The following is a 26,003-nucleotide window of genomic DNA, read 5'->3' as shown; positions in this document are numbered from 1 at the left end:
ATGAATAGTCACCTATGCGTTACAAAATAAACATTTATATCGATTTGACTCGCGTTTTGAACCAGCTACCAGTAAACAGTGTACTTCCTACTTTGAAAACACCTGTGAAACCGGTTTAATTCGTCACAGCCAGCACTCCAGCAAAGAGGGGGTTGTACTCGTAAAGTAGAAGCAGGCGAGATTTCCAGCGAAAGACACCTCCCCCCCCCTCACACTATTCAAATTGTATTACAGCATTGTAATAACACATTGTAATTGTATTACACATTGTACACATGCTTAAAAGAGAAGAGAGAAAACGCAAGCCTTCTTCAGGTGTGAGGGTCTTCTGCTCAGAATGAAACGCTAAAATGTAATGTAGGCTCTGAATGGGTTCAATTATGATTTGGTCTTGATTAAGATTTGGTCTTGATTAAGGTCGCTGCCTTTCATCTAAAACCCTACTTGAATCCTTCTAAACTAAAAATCAGTGTTAGTGAGTTCTAAATAAAGAAGTATCCAGGTAACAGTGAAACGGGCGGACAGTCTGGGGAGATCGCCCATTTTCCATGTAAATAGTTCCCTGGTTCCGCTCCCCTTGGTGTTTCTCTTGCTCTCTCTCGGGTCACCTGATCATTAGCTCGAAAGATTTCAGTGCTTTGTGTATATTCTAATGGTAGTGGGGGCAGGGTGTGTGGGAACAGGTTTGGTTGAAATTGCATTGGAGATCTATATTCTTCACACCTGAAACATTTTCTCTGAAAGCATTTTCTTCGCAGTTTAGCCGATCTTGTTACAGCATGTTACAGTTTACTATTATTAACCATATTAATTTTAAGTGCTTAATGCCATGTTTTGACCAGGCACGAATATTCTTAAGTCCATATCTTCGCAAGGGAATCAGTGCGAATTGCAATACTAATTAAATGACCGCAGGCACTTTCCACCCCCTCTGCCAGCAGGAACATTCCTATTCTTAGCTCAGCAGCTCATTACAAACCGGGTTTTTTTACAGAGCGATACAGCTTTGCGTTGTGAATCTGTTTTTCCGTGTTTACAAAGAAAGTGGAATACAGTGATACTACCTGCTATACAGATACATATGTTTAGATATTAAGACCCTTAAATTAATATCATAATTAATAATAATGATTATAATGATATTAATGTTAATTGGCCAGTGAAAGCTCTCCTGTCCTTCACATCAATGCCTGAAACATTTTACCGAACCCAGGATTTTACAGAGAGGGAGGAGGCACGGAGCTCATCAGTACAGAACAAACATTCTGCTGCCTGGAGCACTTATGGCAGCAATCACATCTGCATTTATAACTTAGTTTTTCAAGCAATCAAGCAATATGAAGCATCTCTTTTTACTTTTAAGTCCCTTAATTATCATTAAGCACAGCTTTCTCACCACTTAGACTACTTTTTGATACCATCCTTAGTCAAACCAGAAATGTGTTGTTCTGTCTAATGACATTACAAGTGGAAAGATTACAGATTTTAATCGTCTTTAATTTTGTTACGTTATACATTTTAGAAACGTTTCATCCAAACACCACAAAACTATTTTCGATTGTATTTCTGAATAGTATGTTACACTTAGTTCACTGTTTTAAATACATCTAATTAAGAAAGTTAGGTGTTAGCATAAACTATTAGCAATCAATAATATTAAATTTAGCACTGTAATAAGTTGTTGCACTTTCCCCCGCATCTTGTAAAAATATATTTTCATTGTTCAAATATACATTAAGTCTGACTATCATATAATAAGTTAAATACAAAACTAAAGAAAACATAGGGTTAAATATAATTCAAAATATTTTGCTAACAATGTTAACTGTTTATGAATAATAAAATGTATTAACTAAGGAGTAGGATGGCACAGTTGTTAGTATGTTTTTTGTTTTGTTTCTTTTTCATAAATACAACAGTAGTACCTGATGTCTCAGTGGCTTTCAAAATTAAATTATGCATGCAAACCTGTGAACTAGAAAGATACTGTAACTAAGATATCCATCCATTTATAATGGTGGCGAAGTGGTTAGCATTGCTGTCTTGCAGCACTGGGGTCCTAGGTTCAATTCCTGCCATCCTGTGTGTGTGGGGTTTACATGTTCTCTCTGGGTTACATGGTTTTTCTCCATATGTGTGATATGACTCCCTCTCACACTCCAAAACATACTGGTAAGTTAATTGGTTTATGGGAAAACTGGCCCTGGTGTGTGTGTGTTTGTGTCTGTCTGTCCTGTGATGGACTGGCGCTATGTCCAGGGTGTATTCTGCCTTGTGTCCGTTGCTTACTGGGATAGGCTCCAAATCCTCTGTACTGGATAAAGAGATTAGAAATGGATGGAAGTAAAGGCACTGTGTGGATGGAACTATACACAGTGTTAGAAACCCACTATGAAATGGCAGCATCTCACTGAGAATAAAATATCTTATAGTGCTGGCTTAAGGAAACAGCCTTTCCACCTCTCTTGCACATCAGTATCCATACCTAGTTATTTAAACAAATTGCCTCTAATTATAAACATCTTAATATGCTGGCTCTGTGGATCCGCATCAGCTATGTTTGCCCATTCCTTCAATTCATGTGCATCCAACACACAGTTCAATGCCAGCAACTACACATAATCTAAAATACAATCCTTATTTCAGTATCTATGTAAACATATAGTCTGTTAACTTCATCATCTTCATCAAAAGTATGCCTAACCCCATTAGGAAGTGTTCTTGTTATAAGTGTATTCCTCAGCTTTCCCCAAATTATCTTCTTCTTACCAACATCTCTAGTCTTTTATCCTGCAATAACTTACTCCAACACTTAAATCTCCAAAAGCTGCTTGTGTTAATTTCTTTAAATCACAAATATCATGTGTAAATACTGGCCATGTAATACTCTGCATTGTGGAATAATAGTTTATTTTAAAGGGAACTAGAGAAACTAAGAACTAGAGAAATCAAGAAAGGCTTTTTTTTCTAGAATTAATAAATGCACATCCTGTTCACTGGGGAAATTAAATCCACACTGAGCAGTCTTCAATATGTTCAGAATATGACAGCAAGAATCCTATCAGGGATGCATTACACCTGTTTTCAAGTCCTTGCACTGGTTACCTATCAGATTTTGAGTCAACTTCAAAATCCTTATCCTCCTTATATACTGTCCTACAACTGTTATTATTGATCACCGAATTATTGTACTTGACATGACTTCATTCAGCCTTTCCTGAACGTCTATGACAGGCAGAGAGAGTGCTGTTTCTGGTGCGATCTTTTGCAGCTGACATTTCACTCTTTTAAACGAACAAGAAATTAGATTGCTCATAAATCACTTATCCTATATAAATACAGCGTAATTGCCCTCCGAAAATCCTCTTTTTCTTGTTCGTTTTAGAGACCTTGATCGAAACTGATTTTAGATGTCAGAAAGGATTTCTTTTCTCTGTATTTCCTACATTGCTTTGTCGAGATTTTAACTTTATATCTAACTTTAAATCTAGGCTCAGATTTCAACTATAAATCGTACAGTAATTAATAGCAGTAAATACTGATGTTTTGCGCCCTCTTACCAAAAAAATATATGTTTTGCAGTTGGGATTAACTTTATTTCGTACGTGTAGCTACTCCAATTCGGACACCGAACAGTTAAAGATGGCGGCAAATCAGACACCCAGAGAGGGGGGGGGGGGCGTCTTCTCTCCTCCATAACTAAAATGCCAAATAGGAGTGGCTTAAGCGACATACACAGTTGTGTAACTGACAGTTTGAGGTAGCCTATCGTGTAAATTTCGCTTTGTTGCTGATAGGTTAAGCTTTCGAAACTCTGCCCCAAAGTCATGTGACTGATTTTTCGCCCTGTTTCGTTGGTTAAACGCAATGATCACAAGCACCACCATGGTAACTGGGATGTGTAGTTTTTAATTCCGTTTGAATTATAACTGTACGTACTGTCTTCATATTTGGCCAGGGTTTTAAAGAGAAGGCGCGCCAAAAAATTTCGGTGCCGTCGTCTCCGCTTTAAAGGTACCCCCGTGCTGGAAGAATTTGACCTCGGAACGTTTGCCCAGCGTAGTTATAGTGGACATAAAAACAAGAGTTCGCTGGCATTATATCCTAGAAGACACAGACCGGCGCCAGACCGGTAAATGCTTGATGAACTAGGGATTGGACAGTTTCCAAGTGCTTGTACAAATGATGGAAATGTTCAAATAAATGTGCAAAAGAAATAAACAAAATAATCATTTATTTCTTTATCATATTGGCTAGCTAATGTCCTCTCTTTGCTAGTTAGTGGCTGTGTTTCTGTGTTGGGTAGCAACGGGTGACTGTTCTCAGGCGGAAGATGTAAACAGCTTAATTTTCGTGTTAAATAATTTTTAAAAATTAAAATTCATTCTAAACAGCAATCACATATTTGGGTACCGTTTCATAAAACTTTCATGCTTAAAATGCTTAGGGAGAAATGGAAGACTGGTGTGTATTTTTTCTTTAAACTATCAAGACCAGCCATACACAGTACAGTTTATGTACATACAGTAATGTTTATGTTCCTAAATTAATATCGTTTATGACCTTCAGATGCGTTATGCTCCTCTTCTTTTTATGCTCAGCTACTAAAATTTCCCTTTAGTGGTAAAATTCCATTTAAATATTCAAAACTAAGCAGATTGAAACGTGCACAGTAAAGACATTAAATGATTAAATCTTTTCACTACCAACCAATGCACCACGAGTGCCCCTGTCGGTCATTTTGGCCAGCCAATCACTTACCACGGTGCCCTGCGGGTGGGTTACTGAACCGCGGGTTTTTAATGCTCATTTTGAATGGCTGCATCTGTATTTCACTTCAGCCTTTCACTCTAGCTTCCTTCCAATGAGGACGGAGCTGCGGGAGAAAGGGCGCTATAGAGGATCGCTGTGGAGAGCTGCTGCTGTGCTTTGACATCTGAGCTCTGTGGAAAACGATCTCAATACAATTCTGAAAAACGCGACTCCCCGAACGCCAGCCGAACAAGTCTCCACAGCCAAAGCGCTGTGCCTCTTTTCAGCTGGCGATAAACCTTTCCTCGATCCTTTGCGGACTTGTAAAACTGTTCATGATCAGAATAAAAAACGCTCACGCTAATACACAAGCACCCGTGTCTCGCCAAAGCTGACAAATAAACAGACAGACAAGCCGCACTGCACGTGTGAACAGGGGAATGAGCGAGCAAGCGGGGATAGAGCGCCTCCTGCGCTTAGAAGCTTACAGCACCTGGTATTCCCGGGCGGTCTCCCATCCAAGTACTAACCAGGCCCATCCCTGTTTAGCTTCCAAGATCAGGCGTGCTCAAGGGGGTGTGGCCGTAAGCGAGAGCAAGGCTCGCTGGCACCCTTCTTATTGAGAGGACAGCTCCGTCACCTCTTTTACGACGCTACTTTTTTTCCCTTGCGTTTTTCTCTTCTTCCCACGTTCTCTCTCTTCACTGCCTTCGTCCCCGCTCAATTTCACTTCAGCCTTTCACTCTTGCTTCCTTCCAATGAGGACGGAGCTGCGGGAGAAAGGGCGCTATAGAGGATCGCTGTGGAGAGCTGCTGCTGTGCTTTGACATCTGAGCTCTGTGGAAAACGATCTCAATACAATTCTGAAAAACGCGACTCTCCGAACGCCAGCCGAACAAGTCTCCACAGCCGAAGCGCTGTGTCTCTTTTCACCTGGCGATAAACCTTTCCTCGATCCTTTGCGGACTTGTAAAACTGTTCCTGATCAGAAAAAAAAAAGCTTACGCTAATACACAAGCACCCGTGTCTCGCCAAAGCTGACAAATGAACAGAGAGACAAGCCGCACTGCAAGTGTGAACAGGGGAATGAGCGAGCGAGCGGGGATAGGGCGCCTCCTGCGCTTGGAAGCTTACAGCACCTGGTATTCCCAGGCGGTCTTCCATCCAAGTACTAACCAGGCCCATCCCTGTTTAACTTCAGAGATCAGACGAGATCAGGCGTGCTCAAGGGGGTGTGGCCGTAAGCAAGAGCAAGGCTCGCCTGCACCCTTCTTATTGAGAGGACAGCTCCGTCACCTCTTTTATGACGCTGCTTTTTTTCCCTTGCGTTTTTCTCTTCTTCCCACGTTCTCTCTCTTCACTGCCTTCGTCCCCGCTCTATTTCACTTCAGCCTTTCACTCTTGCTTCCTTCCAATGAGGACGGAGCTGCGGGAGAAAGGGTGCTATAGAGGATCGCTGTGGAGAGCTGCTGCTGTGCTTTGACATCTGAGCTCGGTGGAAAACGATCTCAATACAATTCTGAAAAATGCGACTCCCCGAACGCCAGCCGAACAAGTCTTGAAGTGGAAATCTAATAAGTAAATTGTTTCTTAAAATGTAGAGAGCTTTGCAAGAAATATATTGGTGCTTTAATATAATATATTTCAAGGATGTAAATGCTGTGCTACAGTACGTGCAGAATTTTAGAAAACAGTGCATCAACAAAGTACACTGTTTAGGTTACTTTAGAAGACAATGTACCAAAACAATATATGCTGTCTGGGTCGTTAGAATTAGCTGAAAGTAACTGATTAGCTTTGAATAACAAATTTAGTGCTTCTTCTCTCGCTTTTTGATGTAATCTGTTTTCTCTTAGGGAAAGGGGAACTTTTAGAAGGGACAAAGCGCTGAGCTTTTTTACAGCGCAACGTCTTTTAAAAACCCTGTATTGCTTGTAACAAATTGAGTCTCTGGTTGCACTTTGCGAAGTGGCAGCAGGGCTTGCAATATTGAAATAAAGACCTTACTCAGGTGAGAACTCTCTCTTGTGGCTTCCTTGATAGTTCCATGACAATTTGGGGGCTCGTCCGGGATCAGAAACCTGAACGTGAACGGCTGCTGAAACTCCATCCGGACCCTGACAATTTTAGCAAAATTGGACGAACCTCGGAGGATAAATTGTTTATCCTTCCAGAGACGCGTCTGGAGAATTGGCAGCTGTCTGACGCCAGTAAGTGATCCATAAAAATTAATAGTTTGAGAAGCGAGCCACAGGGGTGTTCTCACGCGAGTTTGATGAGTCTGGGACTCATATAAAGAACTTATCTTAACACAGACGTGTGGTTTTTGCTCTGCGGAGTAGTTGATGTGATAAGGTTCTAAGTAAGGCACCGATCGGTAAAAATGGGAAATTAAAATTCAAAGATGAAAATGGGACCGAGCAGTCCAGCAAAAGTACATGTACGACAAATTCAGAGAAACAATTATAGCCTGGGTTAGAGTAAAAAAAATGTTTTATGTTCATGAACTGTAAAGCTAGGGTAATAGGTGTAAGGGAACTTGCACATAATTTATATATGATAATTAGGGGCCCATAACTATGAAGGATCTTTGTAAGTGAATCAGAATGGACAGAGGAAAGTTGAATTAGGAAAAAGAAGTTTCCTGAAGAAGGGGAAACTTAGAAGAGAAGGAGAAGAAAGGAAAGAAAGTGAATTGGAAAACTTATGTAATGGAAAGAGGAATCACAGAAATAATGGGAAGCTTCAAAAAAGACTAGTCTTGAAACTAAAGAACAGCAAGCTGCAGCTAAAGTCATGGCCATGCCTTCTAAAAAGAAAAAGTCTCCACAGAAACTAGAAAGCGGTCCGGAGCCAAAGCCTTTTCACTTGTTCGTGAAATGCTAATGTGCACTTTTACAGGTCCAAAAGGAACTCCAGCATATGTACATTGACATTGGTCTCCTAGTGAATTATTTGCATTAGTTAAGTCTTTTCCTAAATTGCCTGATGACCGTAAAGAATTTCGAAGAAAGGCAAGCCTTGTTCTTGATTGTCTTAAGCCTAATTACAGTGACATAACCTTGTTGCTAGATTATATTGTTCCTAAAGGTTTACAACGTCCTCTAAAAAGGAGGAGGCAGATTGGCGGATACGTGACCCAAATGATGAAGAAGTATCCATCTAAATTAAACCACACGGACATGGAGAGGAAAAGTTAGGCGGCCGCTTCTAAAAAGAGGTAAGGACTCCTCTTTTCTAAAAAGTCCCTTGTCCTCTCCATGTTGCTGTGGTGCTGAAGCAAGTACAACAGAAAAATGAGTTAATGGTGTATGTGATTTTAGATGCCTGTATTGTGAAGGTGGGGTAGAAAAAAAGGAATAGCGTCTTGCCCTGCCCGTGCGAAACAATCCAGGTGTTGCATCCTGGTACACGACTGCAGTACGGCTGAAGGTAGTAACTAGAACTGTACTCGCAGAAGAGCCGAAAATGGTAACTCGATTCAACTGTGTGTTTAAAGCCAGGATTTGGAACCTGGTCCGTGTTCCCGAATTGTGATAGTTCGTCAGTTTGTCTCGACTGGGGGGTTCCGCGGGGCGCGTGGGAGACATGTAAATGGTTTGGTGTGAAGAAAAAAAAAAGTTTGATTAATCCAAAGTGAAACTTAAAAGAAATATGTCAGACGGAATATAGGCTGAACAGGAATGTAGAAAAGTGTATGAACATTTGGATAAAAATAAACAATATTTAGAGGAATATTTGAGAATTCAACAGAATATCATAGATGAGACGCAAAAATCTCTGATGGAAAAGCTAAAAGCAATGGCTGAACGAAACGAAGTTATATATGCAGAAAAAGAAACAGCAAAAGAAGAAATAGAACGCCTTAAGAGAGAATCTAGGAGAAGGGTGGGAATTAGTGATGATGTTGCCAAGAATGTACAACTATGCTTTCCTGATATTACGGACAGCGGAGACAGATTTGATTTAATAACTCGCGAAGCATGCATGCAGAAGTGCGAGCGCTGCAAATGGGAGGTAAAAAGACTCCCAAAGAGGAGAAAAGGGTGCCGCCAGTTTGTCCAAATTATTGTGCGACTTTAATGTTATACCGAGATATAAAACCCCAAAGACAAAACTACTAATAAGCTGGTGTGCAGTTACTAAAAAAAAGGTGTTTTTGGGAGAAATTGAAAGAAAGAGGCTTGATTTCACAATTAAAGAACATGTCAGAAGCTGAAACAAGAGCCGTGCGTGAACTAACAGTTTTAATCTAGTAAACCCCTCTGTAGCCTTCCTGAATTTATCTCAGGATTTCAATAAAAGTGAAATAATCTTACAGTGTGCAGTAACTGGGGGACACAGGAGCACAGCTGTCCTGTTTTTAGACTAAAACAGCATAAAGATGTGATATAAAGTTTTCTAACGGGTAACAGAAGGCTACAGGAGAAGGGGTGCAAGGGTTGTGTTTAAAGCAAATATAAGCTGTCACAGTCTGCTTGGGAAAAGATGTACAGTTTCAACTACTGATGTGGGTGGGGGACACCCCAGACCTATTTTAGGCCCAGACTGCAGCATTTTATAAGGAATTACTGCATGAAATAGCATTTATGTAAACTAACTCAATAGAGTTATGTGATATTGTGATTGTTTTACCTAATGAGGGAATCCATAAGGCCGGGCTACTCCAAGTATTGGATCTAAAGAGGAAAAAAAGGAGTATAAAACCAACTACATGATAAAGCCAGGGTGAATGCCTTCTCAGAACGAGCTTGTCTAGTGACGTATTGGTTTAAGGGGGGTAGTGCAGTCTAAAGACAAAATTGCCTTGACCCCTGCAGCAGAAACCGTTTTTGATGTTTTGAGACAAGCTTTCTTGCAGACACTGGCCCTGGACTGGATTCCCTCAGACGGATCATCTGTATGTAATCTGTCTGTAAGTGAAAGAAATGGGTTGTGAGCCGTTGTGCTGGTGCAGGAGCATGGAGATAGGCATCGTCTGGTGGGTTATTATTATTCAGGACCCCTTGATGCGGTGGCCAAGGGGCCGTGTTTATGTGTTGTGCAGGCTACCTGCCTGGCTGTATAAACTGTGAATAATCTGGTGTAGAACTAGCAGACCGAATTAAAATATTTAATTGAAACTTGTAAATATGCTAAATGGAAAATTGTAGCAATTTATATAGACTATATATATACATTTGGTGTATGCCACAATTTTGGATGGCAGTGAAGGAATAGGGATTTCCCCAACATGGGAGATGGCTCTCCAGGCTTTTCTCAAGGCCCTCTCACCCGAGGAGCTGCGGCGCCACGTGCAGCTGGCCGCGCCAACATCGCTGGAGCAGGCCTTGGCCCTTGCTACATGGGCTGAGGCCGTGTTCGAGGTGACTGGAAGTGCCAGCAGACGCAGTGCGCCCTGCCGGCTGACCGAGACGGCGACGGAGGGATCCAGCGAGGGGGAAGAGGAGCCAGCCCGGGCAGCGACCCCCGCGGAACAGCCCCGCACGCTGATTTGCAACCGCTGCGGGAAGAGGGGACACCGAGCCCGGTTCTGCCGGGCACCCAAACCTCGCACTCCTCGATCGGTGTCGGGAAACGGGAACGGGGCGGCTCAGCGTGGGGAAGGCCGCCCCTCGAACACCTCAACCCCTGCTCCGGAGAGCGATGTTAAGACCGGTGCCCCTCACGCCACCGTGGGGCGAGTCGACTGTAGCCGGGGCCTGTACCTCCACTGCAAAATCGAGCACCAACCCTGCCTGGCCCTACTCGACACCGGTTCATCGGTAACCCTACTCCGTCCGGGCGTCCTCCCCGACACCGAGGGCACCAACCCCCCAGGATGGGAGGCCTCCAGCCTGCGGCTAAGGACTGTGACGGGACAGCTCGCTGCAGTCCGGGGGAAACAGGTGCTTGCCTTCCGTCTAGGTGGAGCGACGGTGCGCCACCCCTGCTACCTCGCACCCATCCAGGAGGACTGCATTCTGGAGCTGGACGTACTGCAGCGAGTGGGGGCCAGTTTGGACTTGAGCCGGCAGGAGTTGGTGTGGCAGGGGGAGCGACTGCACCTGGTGGAGGGCAGGCCCGGCGAAGGCCGAGGGACGCGGGCTTGCCGGAGCCGGGAGAAAAAGAGGCAGTGGCGGCGGCGGCGGCGGCAGTCGCCGGGGCAGACCAGGCCTGTGAGCCGGGGAGCGAGCGTGCCAGATCCTGCTCCCGAGTCAGCCGGGGGGCCAGACAAAGCGGCGGCGGCGGGGGCCGAAGGTTGCGTGGAAGCGAGGCGCGCCGTTGAGGATCTCTACCAGCGGAGCTGCGAGGGCCTCGATCAAGAGCAGCTGCAGCGGCTCCAGGAGCTACTCACCCAGAACAAGGATCTCTTTGCGGCGAGAGATGGGGACTGCACCCGCACTGCCCTGGTCCAACATAAGATCAACACCGGCGACGCTCGGCCCATCCGCATCCCACCGGGACGCATGGTTCACGCCAAGCGGACCGCCGCCGAGGAAAAGATCCGGGAGATGGCCGCAGCGGGGGTGATTGAGCCCTCCGCGAGCCCGTGGTCGGCGCCAGCTGTACTGGTAAAAAAAAAAGACGGCTCGTGGAGGTTCTGCGTCAACTACCACAAGCTGAACGAGGTCACCTGGAAAGATTCGTACCCCCTGCCAAGGATAGATGACGCCCTAGACTACATCACCGGGTCGACCTGGTTCAGCTCCCTGGACCTCCGCTGCGGCTACTGGCAGGTACCGCTTGCTCCCGATGCTCGCCCGAAGACGGCCTTTTCTATCGGCCAGGGCCTCTGGCAGTTTACTGTCATGCCTTTTGGCCTGTGCAATGCCCCGGCGACGTTCGAGAGGCTGATGGAGAGGGTGCTGGCATCTGTCCCGCAGAACCAGTGTGTGCTGTATCTGGACGATCTGCTGGTTCATGCCCGGGGCTTCGACCAGGCCTTGACGAACCTCCAGGCGGTGCTGGCCTGCATCCGCTGTGCTGGCCTGAGGCTCAACCCCCGCAAGTGCGAGCTCCTGCGGCGGGAGGTGAGCTTCCTGGGACATGTTGTTGGACCGCGAGGGGTGGCTACGGACCCAGGTAAGGTCGCCGCAGTGAGGGACTGGCCGACTCCACACACCGTCGCGGAGCTCCGCAGCTTTCTGGGGTTGGCCTCGTACTACCGGAGGTTCGTCTGGGACTTTGCCAGCATCGCTGCCCCGCTGCACCGCCTCACCGACAAGGGCCGCCGTTTTGACTGGGACTCGGGCTGTGAGACTGCCTTCGGCCGGTTGCGTGAAGCTCTGGTGGGGGCCCCCGTGCTGGCCTACCCCGACCCGCGGTTGCCGTATGTTCTCGACACCGACGCGAGTGACTCGGGGGTGGGTGCGGTGTTGACGCAGGAGGGGCTGGATTGGGAGCGCGTAGTGGCCTACTATAGTCGGGCTTTGACTAGGGCTGAACGGAACTACTGCGTGACCCGTCGCGAGCTGCTGGCGGTGATGGCGGCGGTCCACCACTTCAGGCCGTACCTGTTCGGGACCCGGTTCCGGTTGAGGACCGACCATGCGTCCCTCACCTGGCTGCTCCACTTTAAGGAGCCAGAGGGGCAGATGGCGCGATGGATAGAGATCCTGCAGGAGTACGACTTAACTGTCGTGCACCGTGCGGGGTCTCGCCATCTCAATGCCGACGCTCTCTCGTGGCGCCCCTGCGAGGCCGCGGACTGCCACCACTGCGCCCGGCGGGAGCAGCGTGAGGAGGCTGTCCGCACCGCGGCAGGGGTGAGCACCGCGGCCACGGCCCGGGAGGGCGCAGCGTCAGGCAGCTGATCCTGACGTGGGGCCGGTGCTCCGCTGGAGGGCAGCAGGAGTGCGGCCTACGCGAGAGGAGCTCGCCCCGCACCCGAAGTCCGTCAAGGCCCTCTGCGCCCTGTGGGAGGCCTTGGAGGTAAAGGACGGGGTGCTGCGCCGGGGGTGGCGGGTACCCTCCAGTGGCGAGGTACGGTGGCAGCTGGTGGTGCCTCGGTCGCTCCGGGGGGCGGTGCTCCGAGCGGTGCACGGCCAGCCGGGCGTGGGGCACTTCGGCGGTAAAAAACCCTGCAGCGTCTCCGAGGCCGTTTTTATTGGGGTCTTTGCCACCGGGACGTGCAGCGGTACTGCCGAACGTGTGCGGTGTGCGTGCCGCAGAAGGGTCCCCCCGAGCGCTCCCGGGCCCCCCTCCAACAACACCAGGTGGGGGCTCCTATGGACTGGGACCGCCACCTCCCCCTTGCGCTCTGGGCGTAACCGCCCTCGCTCATGCTGGGCCGGGAAATGCGAACCCCGGTGGACCTGGTCTTCGGCCCGCCGCCCGGAGACGGGTCGGCACCGCCGGCTGGACTGGAGTACGAATGGGACCTGCGGCAGCGGATGCAGCGGGTGCACAGCTTTGCACGGACCCACCTGACACAGGCGGGGGTCCGGCAGAAGCGGTACTACGACCTGCGCTGCAGGGGGCCTGCCTTCCAGCCCGGGGACTGGGTTTGGGTGTACAACCCGCGCCGCCGCAAAGGCCTCAGCCCTAAGCTCGCGCCGTCATGGGAGGGGCCCGCTGAGGTACTTGGGGTGGTGGGCGAGGTCTGCTACCGTGTCCGGTTGCGAACGCGGGGGAGAGTGGTGGTCCTGCACCGAGACCGCCTGGCCCCCTACCGGGCCCGGGAGGAGGAGCCGTGTGGGGAGGCTCTAGAGGAGCAGCCGGGACTGGAGCCGACCGATAGTGGGGCGTCCGTGGGTCGCCAGCCGTCACCGCGGCGCAGCGGCCGCTCACGCAGGGTTCCGCAGCAGTTGGCCGAATATGAGTACAGCCTGAGGGGGGTGTTCGACGTCGGCGAGACGCCAGACGCTTCAGGTGGGGGCAGTGTAACGCCCTCGCCTGGTGGTGAGGAGGAAGCGCCCCTAGGCGCTCGTAGTACCGCTGGGCATGCTGGGAGTGGTAGCCGGGGAGAGTCTGAGGGTCAGCACGATGACCAGCGGCTGACCCTACCTGTGTAAATAATGTCCTAGTAATTCTAGTGCCCTGTGTAGTCCTGTAAAAGTATAATAATGTTTCTTTATTAGCCCTATACAATTTCTTGCATTAGGAATGCGTCTTTTCGCATACCCCAGCTTTTGCACAGACACAGACACAGAGACAGGGAGAGAAGCTGGCTTCAGACGAAGGGAACTGCTTTTTGGCAGTCTCTCGAGAAACTAAGCAAAGTGTTTAAAGATACTTTCTCAGCTTGACATCAAGGCACAAAACAAAAACCTTCTTGCGTCCTCTCAACCCAAAAGCGCTTTGTCACTTTTTGCGTTATGCAGGGAACGATGTCTGCCCAGATCACTTTTGTGTCAATGCAAATCGTAGTGTGCCCTCCGTTTTAATGTTGGCTGTGCTGGCGTGCTGCTTCTGTCTGTGAAACTTGAATGTTCTGCTTCTTCACACCAAATCGTCGGCGGGGGTTGAGCTTGTTAAATCTTTGCGCATAGCGCTCCTTTGGAAGTACTTTGTCCAAGTTCAAAAGCAATCGTGGGATTTACTTCATGCGTGCAAAAAGCATGCCTCGCACGACAGATTTAAATGGGGAATGGAGCCTGCTTCTTGCTGTTTTTCCTGTGGTTGCAGTTACAAAGTTGATCGTGCTTTCACATTCTGTTAACAGTATTCACTGGCTGAGCTTTATCAGTTGGTTCGTAAAGGAATCTCTGCTTCGGTTCCAGAAAAGTCATCTGTAGTGTGTTTTTTTCCGTGCCCATGGCAGTCTTTTAAAGCTGGTAGTAATGGCGGCGAAGTTAATTTTTTATCCTCTTTAAAAGAATAAGGACGGGCTGGGGCGAGCTCCATTTACCACTCTTTCAGCTAACCGCCGAACTCGCAAACTGATTACACTGCAGAGCCACAGGCGCCTCGCTTTTCTCCATTCTCTGGGTTAGGGTGAAAAAAAAACTTTGCTGGTATTAGCTGGCCTGCTGGGAGTACCTCTTCTTCACTGATAAGCAAGATTTGTGTTTCATCTTTCGCAAGCTGTATAGATTTCTTTCAAAACAAGTTGTTCCAGAAAGGAAACGGACACTTGCATTCACCTGAATTAAAAGGCATGGGATTTGCCCATAAGGATAAATTCTGTACAGTAAGACAGGAAGAAAGGCACCGCTGGGAATCGGACCCAGGATCTCCTGTTTACTAGACAGGCGCTTTAGCCAACTAAGCCACGGCGCCGGCAAAGTGCTGTCCTTTGACAGCCACTTGGACACGTCTCTACTGCTCTGAGACATCTGCGTTCGGTGTGCACCGAGCCTGCTCGCCTTGCAAGTTGCCTCATTTACATGCGATAGTTCCACCACTAAGAGAAAGGATGAGAAATGGCTTTTATCTGTCACTTTTTATGTCAGAGGATCTCAATCTGCTTTCCCTGTACAAGAGGATGTCCAACTCATGTAGCTAAAGACGTAGACGACAGTGCTCCACTGAAATCTTGATCTCACAACCCTCGGCATGACTCCGCTGTGTTCTGCTTTAGACAAAGGGGGGAAAAGACTTCTTTCATCACACGTTTTGCACTGTTTACGGTGTTTGCAGTGCTCTTTCTTAAATGAAAACCAGGAATCGGCACCATATGAGGTGAGACTAGATAATATTGGAACAAGTAGCCTCGCCATTCCATGCGTGACGTGAGCAAAGTGTAATTCCTGTCTTTATAGTGTGCTTGTTAGAGACATAGCTGGCACCCAGAGCGCTTTAAATCCGGGAGTCAGCAGCCCAAGACAAGAGAGTTTCCTTCGTCTATGTTTTTTGCGTGAAGGGGGAAACCATGCGTGTGCTGCAAACGATCTTAGTATCGAAGTGCCGTCCCACATAACCGATCCGAACAATCTGCTTTACAGAGGAGCACTGCCGGAGCTTATCGTTGGCAAACTGAAGACCAGGCTGACCTCTTCTGTGACTCTTGAACACTGAGTCTCAAGGTTGTGAATTCAAGCTCCACGCTGGCGGAAAATTCCATAGGTAATGATCACATTTTCTTGCATGCTAATCAAAAGAAATATTAAGAAACTTTTCCCGATACCAATTTTTTACAAAAGTAAAGGCACACGGCACATGTGTGCCACATCACGTCCGAGTTTAGTGACAACTACCTCAGAGATTGTAAGCTGGGTAGTCTCAGATCAGATCACTTTTTTTTATCAAAGGTTCAAGCAAACCCAAATACTTTTGCAAGAGACATTTCAGAATCCCAGACAAATCCAGTACGATTGCTGGATCCTTTGAATTCGACTGAACTATAGCACAGATCTGCAGTCCACCATTAGAATACTGTGGGTGTGCTGTATAAGCCATACCGCCCAAAATAGTTCTAAAACAGGAGAAGCATCCTCGTTTAGGAATGTGGTATAAAGTGAAATGGTCTGGGAAGAGTCCTACATTTGAACAGTTCAAAATAGACGTAAAGGGGTATTTACGGACTCTATCGAAATGTAAGAACAAGCTGTGCGGACCTTATCTTTATTTACTTTGTGTAATCATTTTTCATAAAGTGTCATTGTATTATAGCATGTGCCCCTGACGATTTTCTTGATACGTTATATGTGCTCTTGTTTGTATTGTATGTAGTTTTGTTGTTCAAATAAAACGTAAAAGACACAACTTTCCGGATGCGGCTGCTGTAAAAATAAAATGACATCAAGGGTGCTGTACGCAGAGGTCTGAAACCTGCTCAACAGAAGATCTTTATCAAGAGGTGTTAAAGAAGTAGAGATCTCGTCATGAGAGGGGAAGCATCTCAGAAAAAGCAGGTGCAGTCGGTTCCACGGTCATAACGCCACTAATTCGGGCGACAAGAGCAAAGCCCACCCGGCTTCCTCCGGGCAAGTAATGAGACAAAGAGACAGTGCACAGCGGGTAGCGTGGCCGAGCGGTCTAATTCGCTGGATTAAGGCTCCAGTCTCTTCGGGCGCGTGGGTTCAAATCCCACCGCTGCCAGGTGCTTCTGTCAAGACCCCCTTTCAGCTGGCTTCAGACGAAAGGGAGGGAACTGCTTTTTGGCAGTCTCTCGAGAAACTAAGCAAAGTGTTTAAAGATACTTTCTCAGCTTGACATCAAGGCACAAAACAAAAACCTTCTTGCGTCCTCTCAACCCAAAAGCGCTTTGTCACTTTTTGCGTTATGCAGGGAACGATGTCTGCCCAGATCACTTTTGTGTCAATGCAAATCGTAGTGTGCCCTCCGTTTTAATGTTGGCTGTGCTGGCGTGCTGCTTCTGTCTGTGAAACTTGAATGTTCTGCTTCTTCACACCAAATCGTCGGCGGGGGTTGAGCTTGTTAAATCTTTGCGCATAGCGCTCCTTTGGAAGTACTTTGTCCAAGTTCAAAAGCAATCGTGGGATTTACTTCATGCGTGCAAAAAGCATGCCTCGCACGACAGATTTAAATGGGGAATGGAGCCTGCTTCTTGCTGTTTTTCCTGTGGTTGCAGTTACAAAGTTGATCGTGCTTTCACATTCTGTTAACAGTATTCACTGGCTGAGCTTAATCAGTTGGTTCGTAAAGGAATCTCTGCTTCGGTTCCAGAAAAGTCATCTGTAGTGTGTTTTTTTCCGTGCCCATGGCAGTCTTTTAAAGCTGGTAGTAATGGCGGCGAAGTTAATTTTTTATCCTCTTTAAAAGAATAAGGACGGGCTGGGGCGAGCTCCATTTACCACTCTTTCAGCTAACCGCCGAACTCGCGAACTGATTACACTGCAGAGCCACAGGCGCCTCGCTTTTCTCCATTCTCTGGGTTAGGGTGAAAAAAAATGTTTGCTGGTATTAGCTGGCCTGCTGGGAGTACCTCTTCTTCACTGATAAGCAAGATTTGTGTTTCATCTTTCGCAAGCTGTATAGATTTCTTTCAAAACAAGTTGTTCCAGAAAGGAAACGGACACTTGCATTCACCTGAATTAAAAGGCATGGGATTTGCCCATAAGGATAAATTCTGTACAGTAAGACAGGAAGAAAGGCACCGCTGGGAATCGGACCCAGGATCTCCTGTTTACTAGACAGGCGCTTTAGCCAACTAAGCCACGGCGCCGGCAAAGTGCTGTCCTTTGACAGCCACTTGGACACGTCTCTACTGCTCTGAGACATCTGCGTTCGGTGTGCACCGAGCCTGCTCGCCTTGCAAGTTGCCTCATTTACATGCGATAGTTCCACCACTAAGAGAAAGGATGAGAAATGGCTTTTATCTGTCACTTTTCATGTCAGAGGATCTCAATCTGCTTTCCCTGTACAAGAGGATGTCCAACTCATGTAGCTAAAGACGTAGACGACAGTGCTCCACTGAAATCTTGATCTCACAACCCTCGGCATGACTCCGCTGTGTTCCGCTTTAGACAAAGGGGGGAAAAGACTTCTTTCATCACACGTTTTGCACTGTTTACGGTGTTTGCAGTGCTCTTTCTTAAATGAAAACCAGGAATCGGCACCATATGAGGTGAGACTAGATAATATTGGAACAAGTAGCCTCGCCATTCCATGCGTGACGTGAGCAAAGTGTAATTCCTGTCTTTATAGTGTGCTTGTTAGAGACATAGCTGGCACCCAGAGCGCTTTAAATCCGGGAGTCAGCAGCCCAAGACAAGAGAGTTTCCTTCGTCTATGTTTTTTGCGTGAAGGGGGAAACCATGCGTGTGCTGCAAACGATCTTAGTATCGAAGTGCCGTCCCACATAACCGATCCGAACAATCTGCTTTACAGAGGAGCACTGCCGGAGCTTATCGTTGGCAAACTGAAGACCAGGCTGACCTCTTCTGTGACTCTTGAACACTGAGTCTCAAGGTTGTGAATTCAAGCTCCACGCTGGCGGGAAATTCCATAGGTAATGATCACATTTTCTTGCATGCTAATCAAAAGAAATATTAAGAAACTTTTCCCGATACCAGTTTTTTACAAAAGTAAAGGCACACGGCACATGTGTGCCACATCACGTCCGAGTTTAGTGACAACTACCTCAGAGATTGTAAGCTGGGTAGTCTCAGATCAGATCACTTTTTTTATCAAAGGTTCAAGCAAACCCAAATACTTTTGCAGGAGACATTTCAGAATCCCAGACAAATCTGGTACGATTGCTGGATCCTTTGAATTCGACTGAACTATAGCACAGATCTGCAGTCCACCATTAGAATACTGTGGGGGTGCTGTATAAGCCATACCGTCCAAAATAGTTCTAAAACAGGAGAAGCATCCTCGTTTAGGAATGTGGTATAAAGTGAAATGGTCTGGGAAGAGTCCTACATTTGAACAGTTCAAAATAGACGTAAAGGGGTATTTACGGACTCTTTCGAAATGTAAGAACAAGCTGTGCGGACCTTATCTTTATTTACTTTGTGTAATCATTTTTCATAAAGTGTCATTGTATTATAGCATGTGCCCCTGACGATTTTCTTGATACGTTATATGTGCTCTTGTTTGTATTGTATGTAGTTTTGTTGTTCAAATAAAACGTAAAAGACACAACTTTCCGGATGCGGCTGCTGTAAAAATAAAATGACATCAAGGGTGCTGTACGCAGAGATCTGAAACCTGCTCAACAGAAGATCTTTATCAAGAGGTGTTAAAGAAGTAGAGATCTCGCCATGAGAGGGGAAGCATCTCAGAAAAAGCAGGTGCAGTCGGTTCCACGGTCATCACGCCACTAATTCGGGCGACAAGAGCAAAACCCACCCGGCTTCCTCCGGGCAAGTAATGAGACAAAGAGACAGTACACAGCGGGTAGCGTGGCCGAGCGGTCTAAGGCGCTGGATTAAGGCTCCAGTCTCTTCGGGGGCGTGGGTTCAAATCCCACCGCTGCCAGGTGCTTCTGTCGAGACCCCCTTTCAGCTGGCTTCAGACGAAAGGGAGGGAACTGCTTTTTGGCAGTCTCTCGAGAAACTAAGCAAAGTGTTTAAAGATACTTTCTCAGCTTGACATCAAGGCACAAAACAAAAACCTTCTTGCGTCCTCTCAACCCAAAAGCGCTTTGTCACTTTTTGCGTTATGCAGGGAACGATGTCTGCCCAGATCACTTTTGTGTCAATGCAAATCGTAGTGTGCCCTCCGTTTTAATGTTGGCTGTGCTGGCGTGCTGCTTCTGTCTGTGAAACTTGAATGTTCTGCTTCTTCACACCAAATCGTCGGCGGGGGTTGAGCTTGTTAAATCTTTGCGCATAGCGCTCCTTTGGAAGTACTTTGTCGCAGTTCAAAAGCAATCGTGGGATTTACTTCATGCGTGCAAAAAGCATGCCTCGCACGACAGATTTAAATGGGGAATGGAGCCTGCTTCTTGCTGTTTTTCCTGTGGTTGCAGTTACAAAGTTGATCGTACTTTCACATTCTGTTAACAGTATTCACTGGCTGAGCTTTATCAGTTGGTTCGTAAAGGAATCTCTGCTTCGGTTCCAGAAAAGTCATCTGTAGTGTGTTTTTTTCCGTGCCCATGGCAGTCTTTTAAAGCTGGTAGTAATGGCGGCGAAGTTATTTTTTTATCCTCTTTAAAAGAATAAGGACGGGCTGGGGCGAGCTCCATTTACCACTCTTTCAGCTAACCGCCGAACTCGCGAACTGATTACACTGCAGAGCCACAGGCGCCTCGCTTTTCTCCATTCTCTGGGTTAGGGTGAAAAAAAACTTTGCTGGTATTAGCTGGCCTGCTGGGAGTACCTCTTCTTCACTGATAAGCAAGATTTGTGTTTCATCTTTCGCAAGCTGTATAGATTTCTTTCAAAACAAGTTGTTCCAGAAAGGAAACGGACACTTGCATTCACCTGAATTAAAAGGCATGGGATTTGCCCATAAGGATAAATTCTGTACAGTAAGACAGGAAGAAAGGCACCGCTGGGAATCGGACCCAGGATCTCCTGTTTACTAGACAGGCGCTTTAGCCAACTAAGCCACGGCGCCGGCAAAGTGCTGTCCTTTGACAGCCACTTGGACACGTCTCTACTGCTCTGAGACATCTGCGTTCGGTGTGCACCGAGCCTGCTCGCCTTGCAAGTTGCCTCATTTACATGCGATAGTTCCACCACTAAGAGAAAGGATGAGAAATGGCTTTTATCTGTCACTTTTCATGTCAGAGGATCTCAATCTGCTTTCCCTGTACAAGAGGATGTCCAACTCATGTAGCTAAAGACGTAGACGACAGTGCTCCACTGAAATCTTGATCTCACAACCCTCGGCATGACTCCGCTGTGTTCTGCTTTAGACAAAGGGGGGAAAAGACTTCTTTCATCACACGTTTTGCACTGTTTACGGTGTTTGCAGTGCTCTTTCTTAAATGAAAACAAGGAATCGGCACCATATGAGGTGAGACTAGATAATATTGGAACAAGTAGCCTCGCCATTCCATGCGTGACGTGAGCAAAGTGTAATTCCTGTCTTTATAGTGTGCTTGTTAGAGACATAGCTGGCACCCAGAGCGCTTTAAATCCGGGAGTCAGCAGCCCAAGACAAGAGAGTTTCCTTCGTCTATGTTTTTTGCGTGAAGGGGGAAACCATGCGTGTGCTGCAAACGATCTTAGTATCGAAGTGCCGTCCCACATAACCGATCCGAACAATCTGCTTTACAGAGGAGCACTTCCGGAGCTTATCGTTGGCAAACTGAAGACCAGGCTGACCTCTTCTGTGACTCTTGAACACTGAGTCTCAAGGTTGTGAATTCAAGCTCCACGCTGGCGGGAAATTCCATAGGTAATGATCACATTTTCTTGCATGCTAATCAAAAGAAATATTAAGAAACTTTTCCCGATACCAGTTTTTTACAAAAGTAAAGGCACACGGCACATGTGTGCCACATCACGTCCGAGTTTAGTGACAACTACCTCAGAGATTGTAAGCTGGGTAGTCTCAGATCAGATCACTTTTTTTATCAAAGGTTCAAGCAAACCCAAATACTTTTGCAAGAGACATTTCAGAATCCCAGACAAATCCGGTACGATTGCTGGATCCTTTGAATTCGACTGAACTATAGCACAGATCTGCAGTCCACCATTAGAATACTGTGGGGGTGCTGTATAAGCCATACCGCCCAAAATAGTTCTAAAACAGGAGAAGCATCCTCGTTTAGGAATGTGGTATAAAGTGAAATGGTCTGGGAAGAGTCCTACATTTGAACAGTTCAAAATAGACGTAAAGGGGTATTTACGGACTCTTTCGAAATGTAAGAACAAGCTGTGCGGACCTTATCTTTATTTACTTTGTGTAATCATTTTTCATAAAGTGTCATTGTATTATAGCATGTGCCCCTGACGATTTTCTTGATACGTTATATGTGCTCTTGTTTGTATTGTATGTAGTTTTGTTGTTCAAATAAAACGTAAAAGACACAACTTTCCGGATGCGGCTGCTGTAAAAATAAAATGACATCAAGGGTGCTGTACGCAGAGGTCTGAAACCTGCTCAACAGAAGATCTTTATCAAGAGGTGTTAAAGAAGTCGAGATCTCGTCATGAGAGGGGAAGCATCTCAGAAAAAGCAGGTGCAGTCGGTTCCACGGTCATAACGCCACTAATTCGGGCGACGAGCAAAACCCACCCGGCTTCCTCCGGGCAAGTAATGAGACAAAGAGACAGTGCACAGCGGGTAGCGTGGCCGAGCGGTCTAAGGCGCTGGATTAAGGCTCCAGTCTCTTCGGGGGCGTGGGTTCAAATCCCACCGCTGTCAGGTGCTTCTGTCGAGACCCCCTTTCAGCTGGTTTCAGACGAAAGGGAGGGAACTGCTTTTTGGCAGTCTCTCGAGAAACTAAGCAAAGTGTTTAAAGATACTTTCTCAGCTTGACATCAAGGCACAAAACAAAAACCTTCTTGCGTCCTCTCAACCCAAAAGCGCTTTGTCACTTTTTGCGTTATGCAGGGAACGATGTCTGCCCAGATCACTTTTGTGTCAATGCAAATCGTAGTGTGCCCTCCGTTTTAATGTTGGCTGTGCTGGCGTGCTGCTTCTGTCTGTGAAACTTGAATGTTCTGCTTCTTCACACCAAATCGTCGGCGGGGGTTGAGCTTGTTAAATCTTTGCGCATAGCGCTCCTTTGGAAGTACTTTGTCCAAGTTCAAAAGCAATCGTGGGATTTACTTCATGCGTGCAAAAAGCATGCCTCGCACGACAGATTTAAATGGGGAATGGAGCCTGCTTCTTGCTGTTTTTCCTGTGGTTGCAGTTACAAAGTTGATCGTGCTTTCACATTCTGTTAACAGTATTCACTGGCTGAGCTTTATCAGTTGGTTCGTAAAGGAATCTCTGCTTCGGTTCCAGAAAAGTCATCTGTAGTGTGTTTTTTTCCGTGCCCATGGCAGTCTTTTAAAGCTGGTAGTAATGGCGGCGAAGTTAATTTTTTATCCTCTTTAAAAGAATAAGAATAAGGACGGGCTGGGGCGAGCTCCATTTACCACTCTTTCAGCTAACCGCCGAACTCGCGAACTGATTACACTGCAGAGCCACAGGCGCCTCGCTTTTCTCCATTCTCTGGGTTAGGGTGAAAAAAAAACTTTGCTGGTATTAGCTGGCCTGCTGGGAGTACCTCTTCTTCACTGATAAGCAAGATTTGTGTTTCATCTTTCGCAAGCTGTATAGATTTCTTTCAAAACAAGTTGTTCCAGAAAGGAAACGAACACTTGCATGCACCTGAATTAAAAGGCATGGGATTTGCCCATAAGGATAAATTCTGTACAGTAAGACAGGAAGAAAGGCACCGCTGGGAATCGGACCCAGGATCTCCTGTTTACTAGACAGGCGCTTTAGCCAACTAAGCCACGGCGCCGGCAAAGTGCTGTCCTTTGACAGCCACTTGGACACGTCTCTACTGCTCTGAGACATCTGCGTTCAGTGTGCACCGAGCCTGCTCGCCTTGCAAGTTGCCTCATTTACATGCGATAGTTCCACCACTAAGAGAAAGGATGAGAAATGGCTTTTATCTGTCACTTTTCATGTCAGAGGATCTCAATCTGCTTTCCCTGTACAAGAGGATGTCCAACTCATGTAGCTAAAGACGTAGACGAAAGTGCTCCACTGAAATCTTGATCTCACAACCCTCGGCATGACTCCGCTGTGTTCTGCTTTAGACAAAGGGGGGAAAAGACTTCTTTCATCACACGTTTTGCACTGTTTACGGTGTTTGCAGTGCTCTTTCTTAAATGAAAACCAGGAATCGGCACCATATGAGGTGAGACTAGACAATATTGAACAAGTAGCCTCGCCATTCCATGCGTGACGTGAGCAAAGTGTAATTCCTGTCTTTATAGTGTGCTTGTTAGAGACATAGCTGGCACCCAGAGCGCTTTAAATCCGGGAGTCAGCAGCCCAAGACAAGAGAGTTTCCTTCGTCTATGTTTTTTGCGTGAAGGGGGAAACCATGCGTGTGCTGCAAACGATCTTAGTATCGAAGTGCCGTCCCACATAACCGATCCGAACAATCTGCTTTACAGAGGAGCACTGCCGGAGCTTATCGTTGACAAACTGAAGACCAGGCTGACCTCTTCTGTGACTCTTGAACACTGAGTCTCAAGGTTGTGAATTCAAGCTCCACGCTGGCGGGAAATTCCATAGGTAATGATCACATTTTCTTGCATGCTAATCAAAAGAAATATTAAGAAACTTTTCCCGATACCAGTTTTTTACAAAAGTAAAGGCACACGGCACATGTGTGCCACATCACGTCCGAGTTTAGTGACAACTACCTCAGAGATTGTAAGCTGGGTAGTTTCAGATCAGATCACTTTTTTTATCAAAGATTCAAGCAAACCCGAATACTTTTGCAAGAGACATTTCAGAATCCCAGTCAAATCCAGTACGATTGCTGGATCCTTTGAATTCGACTGAACTATAGCACAGATCTGCAGTCCACCATTAGAATACTGTGGGTGTGTTGTATAAGCCATACTGCCCAAAATAGTTCTAAAACAGGAGAAGCATCCTCGTCTAGGAATGTGGTATAAAGTGAAATGGTCTGGGAAGAGTCCTACGTTTGAACAGTTCAAAATAGACGTAAAGGGGTATTTACAGACTCTTTCGAAATGTAAGAACGTGCTTTGTGGACCTTATCTTTATTTACCTTGTGTAATCGTTTTTCATAAAGTGTAATTGTATTATAGCATGTGCCCCTGACGATTTTCTTGATACGTTATATGTGCTCTTGTTTGTATTGTATGTAGTTTTTTTGTTCAAATAAAACGTAAAAGACACAACTTTCCGGATGCGGCTGCTGTAAAAATAAAATGACATCAAGGGTGCTGTACGCAGAGGTCTGAAACCTGCTCCACAGAAGAACTTTATCCAGAGGTGTTAAAGAAGTCTCGCCATGAGAGGGGAAGCATCTCAGAAAAAGCAGGTGCAGTCGGTTCCACTGTCATAACGCCACTAATTCGGGCGACAAGAGCAAAACCCACCCGGCTTCCTCCGGGCAAGTAATGAGACAAAGAGACAGCACACAGCGGGTAGCGTGGCCGAGTGGTCTAAGGCGCTGGATTAAGGCTCCAGTCTCTTTTGGGGTGTGGGCTTGAATCCCACTGCTGCTAGGAGTTTTTGTGTTACAACCACCAAATGGAGCAATGTGTTAAAAGCTACTTTATCAGCTTAACATCAAAGCAGGGAGAAAAAACTGTTTCTTCTTCTCAACACAAATTATCGTTTCCACCTTCAGCAGGGAAGTTTGTCTACCAAGATCACTTTTGAGTCAGTGCAAATCACAGTGCGCCCTCAATTTTAATGTCGGTTGTGCTCCTTTTATCTGTGAAACGTTAATGTTCTGCATTTTCAAGTCGAGTCATCCTCAGGGGTAGAGCTGATTATGTCTTTCCGCATAGCGCTCCATCAGAAATAACTTGTCAAAGTCCAAAAGAGATTATGGGTTTCACTTCAAGCAATCACAAAGCATACCTCACATGTCAGTTCTAAATGGGGAATTTGTTGGTTACGAAGCTGAACGTTTGTCCATGTTCTGCTAGAGTATCCACTCGCTTGCCTTTATAAGCAGTCTTGGAAAGATAAGCTGTGCTTCATCTCAGGAAAAATCATCAGTACTGTCATTTTATTCTGTGTGTATGGCAGTTATTTAAAGTATATAAAAATCACGAGTTCATAGACTTATCCAAATATCAACGGGACCTTGTAAACCTGTCAGAAGAATTCCTTCAATCCAATAGTTTCACTCCAGGGAAAAGGCAGGGAAACATAGAGAATTCTTATTTAAAGACAACATCCGTATTGGATTGCATGTAAGCAGGCACCACTCAGAATTCCTAATATGATTTTGAATTCAGTTTTGC

At 46.4% G+C, this 26,003-nt stretch overlaps 7 non-coding genes and 1 pseudogene across 7 annotated transcripts; 2 read left to right on the top strand and 6 right to left on the bottom strand.

The window, feature by feature from the left end:
* Positions 1 to 5,233: 5,233 nt before the first annotated feature.
* On the bottom strand, positions 5,234 to 5,342 carry LOC148665197 (5S ribosomal RNA; annotated as a pseudogene).
* A 537-nt stretch (positions 5,343 to 5,879) lies between these two features.
* Positions 5,880 to 5,998, bottom strand: LOC148665196 (5S ribosomal RNA). Its single transcript, XR_015938479.1, has one exon. It is a non-coding gene; the product is annotated as a 5S ribosomal RNA (ribosomal RNA).
* An 8,883-nt stretch (positions 5,999 to 14,881) lies between these two features.
* trnat-agu (transfer RNA threonine (anticodon AGU)) lies at positions 14,882 to 14,955 on the bottom strand. The gene has a single exon. It is a non-coding gene; the product is annotated as a tRNA-Thr (tRNA).
* A 2,774-nt stretch (positions 14,956 to 17,729) lies between these two features.
* trnat-agu (transfer RNA threonine (anticodon AGU)) lies at positions 17,730 to 17,803 on the bottom strand. Its single transcript has one exon. It is a non-coding gene; the product is annotated as a tRNA-Thr (tRNA).
* A 1,678-nt stretch (positions 17,804 to 19,481) lies between these two features.
* On the top strand, positions 19,482 to 19,563 carry trnal-aag (transfer RNA leucine (anticodon AAG)). Its single transcript has one exon. It is a non-coding gene; the product is annotated as a tRNA-Leu (tRNA).
* Positions 19,564 to 20,575: 1,012 nt separating this feature from the next.
* On the bottom strand, positions 20,576 to 20,649 carry trnat-agu (transfer RNA threonine (anticodon AGU)). Its single transcript has one exon. It is a non-coding gene; the product is annotated as a tRNA-Thr (tRNA).
* A 1,676-nt stretch (positions 20,650 to 22,325) lies between these two features.
* trnal-aag (transfer RNA leucine (anticodon AAG)) lies at positions 22,326 to 22,407 on the top strand. The gene has a single exon. It is a non-coding gene; the product is annotated as a tRNA-Leu (tRNA).
* A 1,019-nt stretch (positions 22,408 to 23,426) lies between these two features.
* trnat-agu (transfer RNA threonine (anticodon AGU)) lies at positions 23,427 to 23,500 on the bottom strand. The gene has a single exon. It is a non-coding gene; the product is annotated as a tRNA-Thr (tRNA).
* Positions 23,501 to 26,003: the final 2,503 nt, after the last annotated feature.

Source organism: Lepisosteus platostomus, chromosome 5 (assembly GCF_059453375.1).
Source record: "Lepisosteus platostomus isolate fLepPlt1 chromosome 5, fLepPlt1.hap1, whole genome shotgun sequence".
In the NCBI taxonomy this organism is placed as follows: domain Eukaryota; kingdom Metazoa; phylum Chordata; class Actinopteri; order Semionotiformes; family Lepisosteidae; genus Lepisosteus; species Lepisosteus platostomus.
Note: the sequence above shows the minus strand (reverse complement) of the source record. Positions and strands in the feature narration are given on the sequence as shown.